This window comes from Heloderma suspectum, chromosome 15 (genome assembly GCF_057233095.1).
Source record: "Heloderma suspectum isolate Gila_16-S chromosome 15, 16-S_ref, whole genome shotgun sequence".
NCBI lineage: Eukaryota > Metazoa > Chordata > Lepidosauria > Squamata > Helodermatidae > Heloderma > Heloderma suspectum.
Window position 1 is genome coordinate 22395395 of NC_139472.1, and position 16516 is coordinate 22411910.

Consider the following 16516-nt stretch of genomic DNA (forward strand, 5'->3'; position numbering starts at 1 on the left):
TGGAGCTAAAAGCCTAAGTGGGCCATCGCAGCAGGGATTGGTCTGGGTTTAAAAGATGGCCCGGTGCAGCTGGGACAGGTGTTGCACCGCACCCCATCTCCCACAGCAGGAGATGGAGGAGAAGAATGGGCGCAACGGCCCGCCTCTCATTTTCCTAAAAAACATGGAAGGACCTCCTTACTGAGGACTCACCAAAGCCCCCCTCAGTTTCTGGGACTGTTTTGTGTGTTCTGGCCTTTGGTCCCCCACTCCATCCAGGACACGTCTTGTTCTGCTATTTGGACAGACCAGACAGATGGGGCGATACAGTCTAAACCAACCTTCCAGATGCCTTAGACTACAGCACCCATTATCCCCAGCCACCATAACCACTGGCCAGAATGGTATACGGGTAGCCCCCGCCCCGCCATCCCTGTGTTTCAGACCCCAGGAGATGGTTTTCCGAGCGCTCCCTGGGTCAGCACACTGAGCAAAGGATCTGTCCCAATTTCTCTTCCAGCAGTGAAATGGGCCCATGGATGGCACAGGCATGCCAAGGGCACAAACCCTGCCATGCGGAGTCCCCTGCAAGTAATATTGCCAGAGTTATGATGAGGCACAAAAACGACAACAAAATGCTCCGAAAACACTCCTGCTGCTGCAGCTCAGCTGAAGCTCGAAGAAGAGCAGGCTTTTCAACCCGGCACCCAACTGGAGTTTCCCCTGCCCCTCCTGAGATCTAGAATGGGGCCAGAGTCTTCCTGGTCGAGCTGAAACGTGGGCCTTAATAATGACCCCCCAGAGAGCAGCAGGTGCAGAACCAAACTCCATTCTACCCCTGTAGTCCTGATGGCGCTATGATTTAAGTAAGTTTAAAATTCAAATCTGCACATGCTCAGAGTTGCTGCTGCGGTTTTTGAACCAGGGTTGACAGCTGTGCTGTCGTTGCTCTACTATCAAAAGTGGAGAAACTGTTTTAAAGCATGGAGTGGCAGCAGGAGGTGGGGGGGGAGAAATGTCCGCTGTGTGCCTCAGAACTGAGGAAATGCACGCGGCTGGCCACAGTCAAGGCCCCCCACCACCATAAGGTCTAGAACTCCCTAGCTGCAACACTGCCTCTGGGCACTTCTTCTCTGGGATGATCGAGCACTGCATGTGTAGGATTCAGTACACAGTACTCTGCAACTGCAAACACCTTGCAACCTTTTGCAATGATTGCTGGGCTAATTCCAGAGGGGGAGCTGCGTTCACCTGTTGCAGCAGGCACAGGAGGAGTCCTTAACAAATCTGTTAGGCTTTCAGGTGCCCGGGACTCCTGCTTGTGGCTGTTGCTGGGATGCCTCCTCCGGATCCCACCCCTGAGTCCCGCCATCAGACGGCGTCCCCAGAGGGAAGCCACTCAGAGCACTTCGGCTGCAGCCACCACTTCTGGAATTCTGGAGATGACCCGCAAGATACAGTCCACCGTCGCCGTCGGGGAGGCTTGTCTGCCACGAAGCCTGGAGAATGGAGGGAGCCGCCTTGGCTGACGCTGATCGGGGGCTTCAGCTGGAACTCAGCCACCACAGCGTCCCGCCTCAGACCTGGCCCTGCGTTCCTGGAAACCAGGGGTGCTCCTTGGCACGTAAGAGATTTGGGGGCCCAGGCCCACAGGACACACATCTGCATGAAATCCGCCTATTCTCATTTATATCTACATATGCAAATTCAGAAACAGTGACGATGATTTATTTAAATTTCACAGCAGGCAAAGCCAACTGACTTCTCATCCAAATCGTCTCCAATAAGAAAAAGATATTCTTCACTTAATTTGCATCCTAACCCAGATCAGCGGAAAAGGTTCGTTTTCTAAGCTTAGTGGCCATGTAGGGGAAGACGGGGGGGGGGGGGCGGTGTCGCAGCGTGTGGGGCGACGGGAGCTCCCCAGCTGCCATCTGGCAATCAAGCAGAGAAAAAACCTCCCACCGACATAGATGTGGGGCATGGGGCCAGCCCAGTGTCACCGCCGCCGGGAACCCCCCCAGCCGCTCGAGGGTTGGTTTAGAAGTGGCCCCGGCCCGGCGCGCCGCATCTCGGCCCGGGGTCTGGCCTGTCCGGAGCAGATCCGCCTGCCTCCCCGTCGCTACCAGTATTTCGGCCTCCAGCAGCTCCGCTCAGGACGCTCCGCTCCCTGCGCCCCGTCCGGCGGTGCTCCCACCGACCGGAGGAGTTCCCCTCCCGCGCGCGTGCCCGCCGCTCTCCGATTCTCGCCTCGCCGCCCCCGCGCGCCAGACGAGGCGCACGCGGAGCCCTGCGGGGCCGCTGGCCAAGCCCCGACGAACCCGCGGCGGGGGGCGCTTGCTCCGCAGCCCGAGCCGACCGCGGAGCAGCGCCCGCGCGCGCTCCTCCCCCAGGCTCAGGGCCCATCCCCGGCCTGGAGCAGCGCGTCTCCTCCGCGCCCCCTGGCGCGCCGGAGCGCGTCCGCCGTCCAGGCCCTGGCGGGAGGGAGGAACACGAACGCCGCCCGTCCCCGGAGACGCTGGGCGTCCGCAGCGAGCCCCTCCCGCGCCGTCGGCGCCGCGCCCGCCGCGGGCCGCCCAGCCTAGCCGGCGCTCGGCGGCCTCTTCCGCGCGGCCCCCGGGCCTCGCCCGCCGCCGGCACTCGCCCGCTTGAGGGGGCCCCTTGCGGGGGGCGGCCGCGCGCCTCGCCGCGCGCCTTGCGGCCTCCCGGGGGGCCCTGGCAGAAGGGCCCCGCTTCGGGCGAGGGGCTGCACGCGCGGCGCTCCGGCGGCTCGCGGCGCTCATCTGGCGGCTGCTGCGGAGCGCCCCCGGGGCTGGGGCGCGGAGCCCGCCCCTCGCCCTTCCGCGGGCGGGCTCCGCCGAGACGAAGCCGCGCTCGAGCCCGGCAGCGGGGCGACGCGGGCCGCCGGGAGCCGACCCCTCCCCCCGAGCAGAGGCCGGCGGCTGGGCGCGCCGCTCCCCAGGCCGCCGCGCGCTCTGCCCGCCCCGCAGGGGGGGAGCGGGGTGCGCCCCCGCGAGAGGCCCGCCCTGGGCCCCAGCGTGTGGCCGCCGGCCCGGCCCGGGCCCACTTCCAGGGGCCCCCGCGGTTTGGAACCCCGAGTGGGTCCCTTCCCTAGGAACCATCTTTTCAGACGCTCGGCCTGATCCTGTGCATGCTGACTTCGAGCTAGGAACGCCGCTTGCGTGGTTTCCCCTTTATCTCTGGCCGTTGAAAGACCGGAGAATTACGGCCCCGTTCCATGACATTTACACAGGATTGCAGCCTTATCTTTTTTATTAGTTCATTTCATTTCTATACTGCCCAATAGCCAAAGCTCCCTTAGATGTTATAAATCCTGATTTTCATCATCATCGTCAACTTTTCTCTATTGCTCAATTGCCAAAGCTCTCTGGCCAGTTCACAGAAATTAAACCCTAAAATACGGTATGATGAAACATAATGTAAAACCTCTAACATACAAAAATTTAAAATAATAAAACAGCTAAAAACAACAGTAAAATCCCAGGACCAATAAAACAACTAACTTAGGGCACAACCCTAAGCATGTTAGGACACAAAAAAGGCCTACAACTCCCAGCATGCCCAGCCAGCCATACTGACTGGGGCATGCTGAGAGTTGTGGGATTTTTTTTTTTTTTTTGTCTAAACATGCATAGGACTGTGCAGTCAAATGCCTGGGAGGAGAGGAAAATCTTACCTGGTGCAGAACAGGTGGCAATGTCGGTGCCAGATGGATCTCACTGGGAAGAGCACAACCACTGAAAAAGCCTCCTTTGTTCTTTATCTCTTTCACAGACCCGTTTTTTCCACAGCCAAGTTGCACCTACTCCTAGGACTTAACCTATTCCAGGCCTCAGCCCTAGCATCTGTGTTCAGTGCCAAGTTTTAACTCTGGAATATAAAAATGGGCTTTTCTAGAAATAATGCAGTGCTTCTTTCCCAAGAAATGCAGGTGATACAGCCCTACCCAGAAAGGTACAGTTGGCGGGCAAAACAGCATTGTCACCCGTGAGGCTTGCATAGCCTTTCTGCGTCTCTCTCACGTTCCTTCAGTTAAGGTGGAAGCAACCAGGAAATAGTCATCTGTAATGCAAATGAGCATTTTGGCCAATGCAGATTTCACATGCAAATTCCTTGAACACTCATGGGAGAAATGCCCAGAGTTGAACTCAGAGTTGAAATGAATTAGGGGAAGGATTGTTACATTTTTATTGTATTTTAATATTTAATTTGGGAGTAGAAAGGGGGTACAATTCAATTCAAATAAATAAAGAAGGAAGGAAGGAAGGAAGATTCTCAAGTAAATTGGCCTTCTTTGAAAAAACTGAATCCAAATTTGTGTGTTCCAACGACTGAACAACAACAAAGGGGAGGAAGCATCAAATTTGGGAAGGTGATATATTGCCTTATAAATTCCTCATTAAAAAAATGGCCAACAAGCAAACCTCAAAAGTTGAAATTTCATTTAAAAGATCAAATGCTTAAGCTTTGGTTGAACTCTAAACTTGTACAGAAGTGGGTTTCAGCTGCTTGGAGAAGAAACTCCGTCATGCATCTGATCAAACAGTCCACAAGCATTGGTGTCACAGCCCACCTGTCCATCTTTGAGCCACGGTGCCACAAGACCCGTGGCTGGGTTTGCTGCAGCAACCCGCTGGAAGCAGCTTCTAGCACTGTGCAGGAGCTGGGTGCACATCAGGGAGAAGACTTGAGATGCGCCATCATGTATGGCTTGTGCCAGTCACTTGTCCAAATGAACAGTTTAGATCTGCCTTCCCCAGCCTGGTGCCTCCAGATGTGTTGGATGGCAACTCCCATCATTCCCAGCCAGAATAATGGAAGTTGCTGACTAACATGCCTGGAGGGCCCCAGGCTGCAGAAGGCTGACTCTCGTTCAGTGGTGCAGTGGTCAATTTGGAAGTGCCAGTGCCCGTCTGGCAGGCCCCCCCAGCCACGCCCCCAAGGAGGGGCCAAAAATGCCAGCAGCTGTGTGGATCCAGAGCAACAAACCAGTCCTAGCACTTTTCCTCTCTACCTGGGCAGGTCTTTTGCGAAGCTAATGAGTCTTACTTGCCCATTCAAGACCAAGCCTTTGAGGGTGCAGGGGCGGGGGCACAGGGGGAATTATGTCAGCCTCCCTGCTAATAGAAAACTGTGGGGCCTGCCCCCTGCCTGCCCCGGCTTCACCACACCACCACTGTCATGGCTCATATGCCAACCCCAAATTTTATTTTAGACCATAGAGGTTTCCACGTATTAGTACATAAAAACAATTATTAGAGCAAAACAGTAAAACAAGGACAAATTAAGAAAGGAGACTTCTATGGATATTTGGTCTGCTTTTGTTGAAGCGTTCTTAGAAAGCTATATACATGCCCCAAGACTCTGTAAGGTGCCGTAGGAGAGAACGGTGCTACATCAAAAATAAATATAAATTAGCAACAACACCTTTTATTCATGGGGTCAAAATGCCCAACGAACACTCCTTTGGAGGACATTTTCCGGATCCAAAGGCTGTTTCACGAGGCTGCGGCCTCCCTTCAGAACACCCCCACCTGGCCCTGGACTGCTCATCCATCGAATGCACACATCTGTCCAGTTAGCCATTTCCTCTAACACAGACTCCTTTTCATCTAATGCGCGTTCTGTTTCTCTCCAGTTTGGCGCCCCCACACATATTTTCGCCACTTCCAAATGGAGCAAGCATGCAGCGGCACACAAAGCCGGCAGCCTGCAAAATGCCACTGAAGAGGCACTGAGCCGACCAGCTGTCGCCGGAACCGAAAGCGCAGGAGGACTCATGGCAGGGCACACCAGCCCCTGGAAGCGAAGGGTATGAGAACAGCTGACAACCTGATGCAAAGCACACAGGTCACTTCCCAAGCTGTGGGTCCAAGAAGGAAATTAATTCAATAAGGTGAGGCTATTAAGCCCATCCAGACAGAGGAGTCTGCCTGCTGCAACTCTGCATGAGGTGCTACTACATGGGCCTTGCCTCCTTCCAATTAACCTCTGCTGGGGATGGCTAATTCTGCCACATCTCAGCATCAGGTGTGACTGGATTTAACAGACATTCCCTCTCCCTACGGCATTCTGGGAGGTGTCGTTCCATGACAAGGGTCTGGGCTGAGATCTCGATGAGAATTCTCAGCACCCTCACTTTTTTTCGGGATGTATGAGAATTTTGTTCCTATTTGCAAATAAGGAAATTTGCAAGTAAGGAAAAGGAAGAGGGAAACTGTATCCAAATAAAACAGCATTCAGAAAAAGAGGGGAAACAATGCAAGAGAGCAAGGGAAGGAAAGTGGTGTTGTGTTTCAGGCACATGAAACAGTAGAAGAATCACTTGAGCATTTGTGCAAATCCCCCTAAAAACTGTTTGTTTTTTTATTGTCCACAGAATCCACGCAACCCAGAAAAAGGTGTCCCACTGTGGAAGTTGCAGGCCGGTTTCATAGAAATCTGAACTCATGTGAATCTGTTGCGGATTTCTCTGACATCCCTACCGCTAAGATGTGCCTGGGGAACTCCTCCTGGCAGCCCCAGCCAAATTCTGAGCCCATCTGGCAGAGAAAATGAAAGAAACACCCCCCTCTCCTTCTTTGCCACAGCAATACAATAGCGCCATTGTCACGGGGGGGGGGATGTGCCCAACTGGCACCACAAGCGGATCTCTGCCAGCACCTCCCGCCCACCTTCCCTGTGCCAACCCAGTTCCAGAGTGACCCAGGTAACCTGCCCCCCTTCCCAAACCACACAGCACCCTCCAAGTTCCTGGCCCCACACTCTTGTAAACCGCTGCACCCTTTTTGTAGTCTCAGGGATGCCTTTGGGAAAGAGCAAGCGCTATCATTCTTTGGGGTTCGGTTCCCTCCCCAGGCTCCAAGACCGAATGTCACGGTAGCAGAAGCATGTTTGAACCCAGATCTGGGGGTGGGGCTCTGCTATGTTTTGTTAAGATAGACCAGCCTTCCCCAACCTGGTGCCCTGGAAAAGTGTTTTGCACTACAACACACATCATCCCCAGCCAGCCATGATGGGATTTGTAGACTGATACATTTGCGAGGCACCTGGTCGGGAAAGGCTGAAATTGTCCTTAAGCTGTTTAAACACCGCCCTAATGTGATGTGCAGCAGAAGTTCCATTTCTATGGCGGCAAAGGCGCATCTTGACGCTAGCGCACATGCATCCTTCCAAACACAGGCACATGAACACAGGCACCGTGTGCTGCACGGCCTGGCACGGCACATGCCGCAAACTGCTGAGGTATAGTCTGAACAGTTGATGATACGATACACTGTAGGACAACCAGTGGTCTTCCGGTACATCTTGAACCAAAAGAAGACGCAACCTTTCGTATTGATTTACTCTCCACTACCTCTGCAAAGAGGAAATAAAATTCATACCATGCAACAGGCATAGTAGATGTACCTGCAGTGTGCAAATGGGAGGGGTAGGAGGAGAAGGCTCTATATGAGAATGGGGGGGGCGGGAATTCCAGGCAGGTCCCTGTTCTCATCTGTGATGTGTGGGAGGAGATGTCAGGACCTGATTCTGCCCTTGGGTGCATGCATGCATGTGGCGGCCAGCTCTAAGCAAACGCTGCCATCTGCTGGCGCACTGTGGAAGTGCTGACAAAGCCACCTCTCCCCGTGTAACCAGGACCAAAACAATAAATGGGAACAGGTTAGCGGCTGGCTGCTGCTTCTGTCTGGCCGGGGGACCCGGGCTTCCACAGGGGTGGTGACCGTGGTAGTCTGCTGCAGCCAAAGCAAGAGTTTCTTGTGACACCCTAGAGCAGCGGTATTGAGCCCCTCTCAGCCCGGTTCAGTTTTGGAAAAGCTCTTGGGGACCACATTCCACTGGTGGGAGGGGCTGAAGGCAAAAAGGGCAGGGCCAAGATGCCAGCATATCTTCCCTTAAAGCTCTCATTGCCAGTAAAAAAGCCTTAGAAGAGGCATTTCAACATTTCAGAACTGGGGGGAAAGCTACACAAACGCTGGGATACCACTGAACGAGCGGTGGCTTGGGGAAAGGGACATGGCTTTCTGGAGAACCCCGGAGGGCTGGACTGGGACCTAGATTTGGACCTTCTCCAAATGGGACTTTTATCCTGCCATCAAGATTGGTTACTCACAGATGTTTGGGGGTCGTTTACATGACATCGGCAACCTTCAGGGCAGCTCCAGTTCTAGCTGAACTTTATCCCAGATTTTTAAAGATCTGAGATTGTGCAGCAACGAATGTTAATCCGCTAACTGTACGTAATTGCACAGTTCCACTATACCACAGTGCCATGAAGTGGCTATATAATGAAACATATAGAGCTCGCAGTCAAAAGAAGTCACCAAGGCAAAGCACGTGTCTGCCCATGTAAAGGAGCTGATGGTTACCCAGAAGCAAAGAATCCAGAAGCAAAAGCCCTGGTAAAGGTGTGGGATTTTAGGCATATGTAGAAAAGCGCTTGGCCTCCATGTCCTGAAGTGTCGTTCCCCACCCCCTGCCCTAAAGCCTTTTTTTTAGTCTGCAGTTGGGCAATCCCTTTATTAGGACCAACCCAAATTCCAAAGGAATGTGCAAGCTTTCAAGTTCTCCAGAACTATTCATCAGGCGAAATGGTACACAGGTCAGAATGATGAAGAGTTCTGCAGAACCTGAAAGCTTGCACATTTCTTTGGAATTTGGGTTGGTCCTAATAAAAGGATTGCTCAACTGCTGAGTTTGGATGATTGGTTATAGCTCAGGGGGCCCTTTTAAAATTGATCTATTTTCTTCCAAGCCTCCTCATTTACGTCAGATCCTTTTCAGAAGGATCAACCTGTTTGGAGTGGCAGGGTATGAATCTGTGTAAAGGGGGATATTTAATCATTCCCCCACACACACTATATTCCTGAACAAAACTGCCACTGTGCCACCCCAAGCTGCTCCTTGGCCCATGGAGGGAGTGGGGTGGGATGTGGCATTTTGCTCCCTACAGGGCAAACAGCAGCTTTCAGGAGGGGTGACCTGGATTAGGCAAATATAAGAACATAAGAAGAGCCATGCTGGATCTGATCACAAGCCCATGACTCTGTTGCCCCAGTGGCCAACCAGATGCCCCAGTGGGATTCCAACAAGCAGGGACACAACACCCTCCCACCCATGTTCCCCAGCAAGTGGTGTATAGAGGCACACTGCCTCTGGTACTGGAGGTAGCATAGAGCCATCAGGACTAATAGCCATGGGTAGCCTTCTCCTCCAGGAATTTGCCCAACCCCCTTTTAAAGCCATCCCAATGGGTGGCCAGCACTACGTTGTGTGGCAGCGAAATCCATAGTTTAGCTCTGCACTGTGTGAAGACGTCCTTCCTTCTATCTGTCCTGAATCTCCCACCAACGGGCTTCATGGGATGACCGCATTGGGTTCTAGTATGATGAGAGAGGGAGCAAAATGTTGCCTTTAAACAAAACAAGTCTATCAGAAGGTCAGTTGGAACGCGCACTCCGGCCTTAATTTAGATGAAGAGACTTTTCCCCAGAGAGAACTGAAAGTGGTTTGGACAGGTGGCTTGGAAGTGTGGCTTGGAAGAGATTTGAAAGTAGTTTGCTGCTCCCGACATGTACACGCACCCTACTTTCGCCTGTGGTCAAACCGGTTTGGCAGGTTTTTGTACAAATTAACCTGTAACCAATCACCTAAAAAAAATATTGCTAGACGTCAGAACGCTCTTGTTTTTGCCACAGCAGAGTACCTCCAACGCAACCCCTCTGGAAAGCAACCCCTCAATGGCCAAACCTGTTTGACCAGAGGAAACAGTGAGAAAAGAAGAAATATACCTGTGAGTACTATGAAAAGTGGTTTTAATTGTTGTGAACTGCCCAGAGAGCTTCGCTACTGGTCAGGAAATAAATGTAATTAATTAATTACTTAATTAATAAAAGTGAAGCCTCTCCTAAACCATCTTACACCATTGTCTGTCTACAGCTTTATACTATGAATTCAAGCCTGAATCTGCAAGATTCGGCTGTATGACTTCTAGCCCTTGCAAAGCTTTTACTAGCTCAAAGCATGACGTATCTCTTTAAAGAAGCAGAGGTTTTTCTCATCACTTCATCACCCGAGATGTCCTGCTTCGTGTCTGCATGCCGGACTACTTTTAGAGCAGGGTGCAGCACCTCAGACCCATGGTGCCAATCCAGCACTTGGGGCTTCCCAACATGGCTACACCCCTTCTCTTGGCCATGCCCCCTTCTCCCTCAACTGTCAATCACTGGGTGGTTTCCTGGCTTTTGCACAGTTCTTCCCCATTCTAAAAAATTGAAATTCCTCTCCTGAGACTGAGCTACTGGCAGGGAGGGCTTTAGACTGGGTTTTCTTTTTGTATTTTGGACCCAACCTCTTTTGCCCTTGGCCCTGCCCCCTTCGCCTTTGGCCCTGCCCACCACTAGAATGTGGCCCTTGAGAGTGTCAGGGGTGTTTCTGAGCACAGGGAGTGGGATAGCAGTTCAGATTCTGAAGGAGAACCGCCAGACATGGGGGAGGTGTTTTCCCAGGCTAGTCCAAATATGACTAGGCTGGCTTCCCAGGTTACAAACATCCAGCTGGCTGAGGAGGAGGGTCCCTCTCCCTGCCCCCCCGTGAGAGGCAGTGAACAAGAGGAGGCAGGGTCTGGGGAGTATGACCTAACAGACGCCAGATGCAGGCGCAGAGCAAAGAGAGAGAAGGCCGGGGCGGAACTTAGACAGTCTACCCGATTGGCCTTGCGTGAAAAGCTGCACTTAGAGGCCTCATGAGAAGAGGGGGACCTCCCCCCCTTAAGTTAGGCTAGTCAGACCATCTCCTCAGGCAACTCTGGTAACTTCCTTTTGAATCCCCTGAAGGCATTCCTTTGTAGACTGAGAGTCACTGAGAATTTGCATCTGTATGACCCTGTGAAGTAATGGATTAAAAGCTGTAGACAGAAGCTTCTCGTCTGTGTATGTTTTGGGCTTAGAAGTAAAGTAGGGGCTAAAGGAATCCTGACAGCACCTACTGGATAATACGCCAAAAAGAGATGTTATTTTCATTACAGGAGACTGGAATGCTAATTCCAGTCAAATGACACCTGGAATTACAGGCAAGCATGGTCTGGAAGAACAAAATGAAGCAGGACATAGGCTGATAGAATTTTGCCAAGACAACTCACTGTGCATAACAAACACTCTCTTCCAGCAACCTAAGAGACGACTTTATACATGGACTTCACCAGATGGTCGACACCGAAATCAGGTTGACTACATCCTTTGTAGCCAAAGATGGCGGACATCTATACAGTCAGTAAAAACAAGACCTGGAGCTGGCTGTAGTTCAGATCACGAACTTCTTATTGCACAATTTAGAATCAGACTAAAGAGAATAGGGAAGACCCACAGATCAGTTAGATATGAGCTCACGAATATTCCTCATGAATATGCAGTGGAGGTGAAAAATAGATTTAAGGGACTAGATTTAGTAGATAGGGTCCCAGAAGAACTATGGACAGAAGTTCGCAACATTGTTCAGGAGGCGGCAACAAAAAACGTCCCAAAGAAAAAGAAAACCAAGAAGGCAAGATGGCTGTTTGCTGAGACACTGGAAGCAACCCAAGAAAGAAGGAAAGCAAAAGGGAACAGTGATAGGGGGAGATATGCCCAATTAAATGCAAAATTCCAGAGGTTAGCCAGAAGAGATAAGGAATTATTTTTAAACAAGCAATGTGAGGAAGCGGAAGAAGATAATAGAATAGGAAGGACAAAGACCTCTTCCAGAAAATTAGAAACATCGGAGGTAAATTCCAGGCAAAAATGTGTATGATCAAAAACAAAGATGGCAGGGACCTAACAGAAGCAGAAGAGATCAAGAAAAGGTGGCAAGAATATACGGAAGATCTGTATAGGAAGGATAATAATATCGGGGATAGATTTGATGGTGTGGTCAGTGAGTTAGAGCCAGACATCCTGAAGAGTGAGGTTGAATGGGCCTTAAGAAGCATTGCTAATAACAAGGCAGCAGGAGACGACAGTATCCCAGCTGAACTGTGTAAAATCTTGCAAGATGATGCTGTCAAGGTGATGCATGCCATATGCCATCAAATTTTGGAAACACAAGAATGGCCATCAGATTGGAAAAAATCAACCTATATCCCCATACCAAAAAAGGGAAACACTAAAGAATGTTCAAACCATCAAACAGTGGCACTTATTTCACATGCCAGTAAGGTAACACTCAAGATCTTGCAAGGTAGACTCCAACAATTCATGGAACGAGAATTGCCAGATGTACAAGCTGGGTTTAGAAAGGCAAAGGAACTAGAGACCAAATTGCCAATATCTGCTGGATAATGGAGAAAGCTAGGGAGTTTCAGAAAAACATCTATTTCTGTTTTATTGACTATTCTAAAGCCTTTGACTGTGTGGATCATAACAAACTGTGGCAAGTTCTTGGTGGTTTGGGGATACCAAGTCATCTCGTTTGCCTCCTGAGGAATCTGTATAATGACAAAGTAGCAACGGTAAGAACAGACCACGGAATAACGGACTGGTTTAAGATTGGGAAAGGAGTACAGCAGGGTTGTATACTCTCACCCTACCTATTTAACCTGTATGCAGAACACATCATGCGTTGTGTGGGCTTGATGAATCCAAGGCTGAAGTTAAAATCACTGGAAGAAACATTAACAATCTCAGATATGCAGATAATACCACTTTGATGGCTGAAAGCGAGGAGGAGCTGAGGAACCTCATGATGAAGGTGAAAGAAGAAAGTGCAAAAGCTGGGTTGCAGTTAAACCTCAAATAAAAAAAACCAAGATTATGGCAACCAGCTTGATTGATAACTGGCAAATAGAGGGAGAAAACGTGGAGGCAGTGACAGACCTTGTATTGCTAGGCGCAAAGATTACTGCAGACGCTGACTGCAGCCAGGAAATCAGAAGACATTTACTTCTTGGGAGGAGAGCAATGACAAATCTTGATAAAATAGTTAAGAGCAGAGACATCACACTGACAACAAAGGTCTGCATAGTTAAAGCAGTGGTATTCCCCATAGTAACCTATGGCTGTGAGAGCTGGACCATAAGGAAGGCTGAGCAAAGGAAGATAGATGTGTTTGAACTGTGGTGTTGGAGGAAAATTCTGAGAGTGCCTTGGACTGCAAGAAGATCAAACCAGTCCATACTCCAGAAAATAAAACCAGACTGCTTACTTGAGGGATATGATATTAAAAGCAAAACTGAAGTACTTTGGCCACATAATGAGAAGACAGGATACGCTGGAGAAGATGCTGATGCTAGGGAAAGTGGAAGGCAAAAGGAAGAGGGGCCGACCAAAGGAAAGATGGATGGATGATATTCTGGAGGTGACGGACTCGACCTTGGGGGAGCTGGGGGTGGCGACGGCCGACAGGAAGCTCTGGAGTGGGCTGGTCCATGCAGTCACGAAGAGTCGGAAGCGACTGACCGAATAAACAACAAAGTAGTAATAATACTTTGCCTTTTAGAGTAACTTTTTCCAAGGTGGCATCCAAATTTCAAAAGCAATAAAAACCATTATATGGTCAGCAAAAACCAATAAAATTTCAACGTAACAAAACAGCACAGCTGAAACGTCCCCTTTAAAATCATGCCACCAACACAGCCGACGGAAGCTCATCATAAAAGGCCCTCCCCAATGAAAATGTGTTCAAAGCGTGCTTAAACACGCGAGGGGGGGGGGCTTGCCAGACTGCTCCATGGTCAGGTAGTTTCCTATATGAACCTGCTCCTTGTACATTGATCTGAGCAGAAAGTGAGGGGTGGGTGGGCAGAGGAAACTGAAAGCAGCTTTCTCTCAGCCAAAATCTACTTGACCGGATGCCCAGGAGATGTCAGAGCAGTGTCTGCAGCCCTCCAGTGAACCGCTTTTCACTCTGCCACCCCCAGCTTGTACACAGACTTCAGCAGAGGGGCCATGGCATGGAACAGGGGCCTGCTGTTCCTCCCAGTCCTGGCTCCTGGGCCCTCTCCAGTTGCTTACATAACCACTCAGAGAAAACACTTAACCTTGCTCTTTCTGCTGGGACAGCAGGCCCGGTGTTATTGTTGCAAACAGGCTTTTTCTTTCCCTCTCTTTTTGATCTGCAAGATTTTCTGTCTGTCTGTCTGTCTGTCTGTCTGTCTTTCTTGCCTCCTGTTCAGTTTGCTAGCTGAAGGGGTTTGCTTAATGGCCTTGATGGCTGGTGGCTGCCAGCTACCAAAAACAGAGAGATGCTGCACTGCCTGATTTGATGGACGAGGAGAGGGGTGGAAAGAAAACCATTTCAGACTTGGGAGGTAGCCGGAGAAAAAGACGCAGGCACGAGGTTTTGCAGCTGGCTGGCCTGCCCACCCATACTCAACTTGTACATTCATAAGCAGAAAATTTCACAAACAAGATGTGTCCTGGCCTCTCCAAAGGAAACAGAACTTGCAAAAGGGTGTCTCTGGAATGTCTTACCCCTTGAGGGGGCATCTAACAGCACAGTAGTGGTACTACTGGAAGCTCCAGAGTAACATGCTTTCCCCACATACAAAATATAGGGCATCGAGATGCTTTGAAACATTTGAAAGCATCTCAAAGCCTGATACTTTGTGTGCAAGGAAAACATGCTGCTTGCAAAAGAGGTGTGAGCTCCAGGGAAGGCAGGTGAACTGCGTGCAAGGAATGTGTAATTGTCAAACGAAAGAGCCCCCAACAGCCTGATTGCACAGAAAAGTCTTAAGAAGAGCCCTGCTGGCTCAGGAGGCCAGACGTCCGTCTCGCCTAGCACCCTGTTTCCCAGAGTGGCTAACCAGGAAGTCCACAGCCAGGGCATGAAAGAACCCGAGACCTTTCCTCTTGGCCCCCGCAATTGGTCTTCAGAGGCATACAGCCTGTGGAACTGGAGGCCCCACCTCCCTGCCATGATGCGTGTTATCCACAACTTTTGAACCTGGCAGGCAATTTACCAAGCAACCCACATGGCCATCACAAACCCTGCTGTCTGTTTATCTAACGATCAAATCTCCCACTCCCATGACCCCCACCCTGGAAGCATATCCTTGGGGCAAGAGGATATCTGTTTGTCCCCCCAAGAATGGGTCCCTTCTGAGGGATCATTTCCCTCTTCTTTGGAGTGACACCCTCTTCCCCGAGACCCTCATTCTCCGTGACAGCAGAGGAGCCATCACCCTGGGATTGGGATGCAGCTGTCATGCCTGGAAGGTCTCTCATCTTTTCCAGGTCAGCAACCTTGGTCTCAAGGGAAGAAGCTCATTCTCTGAGGGCCAGGAGCTCATTGCACCAAGCACACACCCAAATCCTCTGTCCAACAGGCAGCTAGTCATACATGTGACACTCAGTGCAATAAACTGAATAGCTCCCACACCCTTGCTGGCATTCTACTTGCATGGATGTTTCTTTTATTGTTGCAAATAGGGCTGTTTACCGGAAAAATTAAGTTAACTACTAGCAGGGCAGGGAAGGGTTGACTGCCCTGGACTCCTCACCCTGTTCCTAAACTCACACGGGTGCTTAACTCGCATGTATGCTTCACTTCTTTTACCTTGACACTTTTTTACGGGGCTCCTCCTTGTACTTGGTACTACCTCATTTTAAAGAACAAGGATGTGTGTGACTCAGCTCCTGGGAAGTGATATCAGCTGAGCCCCCTTGGGATGAAGATTTTTATCAGGGTAATGGACAATAGACAACCGGTAGGGGATTAAGAAGAGGATGTAATCTGAGCTCCTCTGGGAATGCAAGGGGCTGAGTCACTGTGAGCCTGGCCCAATGTACACTTTCTAGACCGACCTTCCCCAACCTGGTGGGATGTCTCCATGAGTGACTTACTCTGAGCTGGCTGCATTTGGACACTGTTAGGGATACATGACATCGTGGCCATCTCACAGCCGCTCCAGCATTTTGCGCCGAAAAAACAGTTCTTCTGAGTCTACTTTTAGTCCAATTGTTCTCCTTAATTCAGCTTGTCTGCACTTCTGTTGTGGTGTGCACCACCCTCCGCATTTACTCCGGCATGATAGCCCTGCCCAGGGGTGTGACTTTCACCTCACTGACCCCAGTCAAGGGGTGTTTCCCCAGTGTTTTCCCCACCTGCATTTCCCTGCTATTTCATCATTTCAGGGCTAGCGTTCAGAGTTCTGCACTACCTCTTGGCATTTACTTCACTTTGCCTACCACTAAACTCTGGTAGTCATCCCCACAAAGTATAGGTGTGCTCCAGGAAGCTTCTAACTCCTTTTAAAAAATTAAAGTGATAAACAGAAATAGCGCTTTCATTGGCAGTACCTACTCCTCCCCCCATCTCATTATCTCAGTATGTTACTATCTTGCATTTGTCCAGCAATACCTATATCCCCTCTCTCACTACCTCACTATGCCACTGTTCGGGGGCACAGCCATGGCTGAACAACTGCGTGAGCGTGACCCAGTGACATAAAAAAAAAAACCCTTTGTAGGTGTGATTTTTTTAAAACTTTCCTTTCTGGATGGGTGACTTCTTTCATGTCTCTACGCCGCCATCGCAC

General features: G+C 50.4%; 1 protein-coding gene and 1 long non-coding RNA gene across 2 annotated transcripts in view; one reads left to right on the forward strand and one right to left on the reverse strand.

Moving 5' to 3' along the window:
- Window positions 1-16516, reverse strand: part of PLEKHG5 (pleckstrin homology and RhoGEF domain containing G5) — a 103373-nt gene that overhangs the window by 68151 nt on the left and 18706 nt on the right. The window lies entirely within an intron of this gene.
- On the forward strand, window positions 1698-8462 carry LOC146335481 (uncharacterized). The gene is made up of 3 exons (XR_014786024.1): window positions 1698-1818; window positions 5639-5812; window positions 6380-8462. It is a non-coding gene; the product is annotated as an uncharacterized LOC146335481 (long non-coding RNA).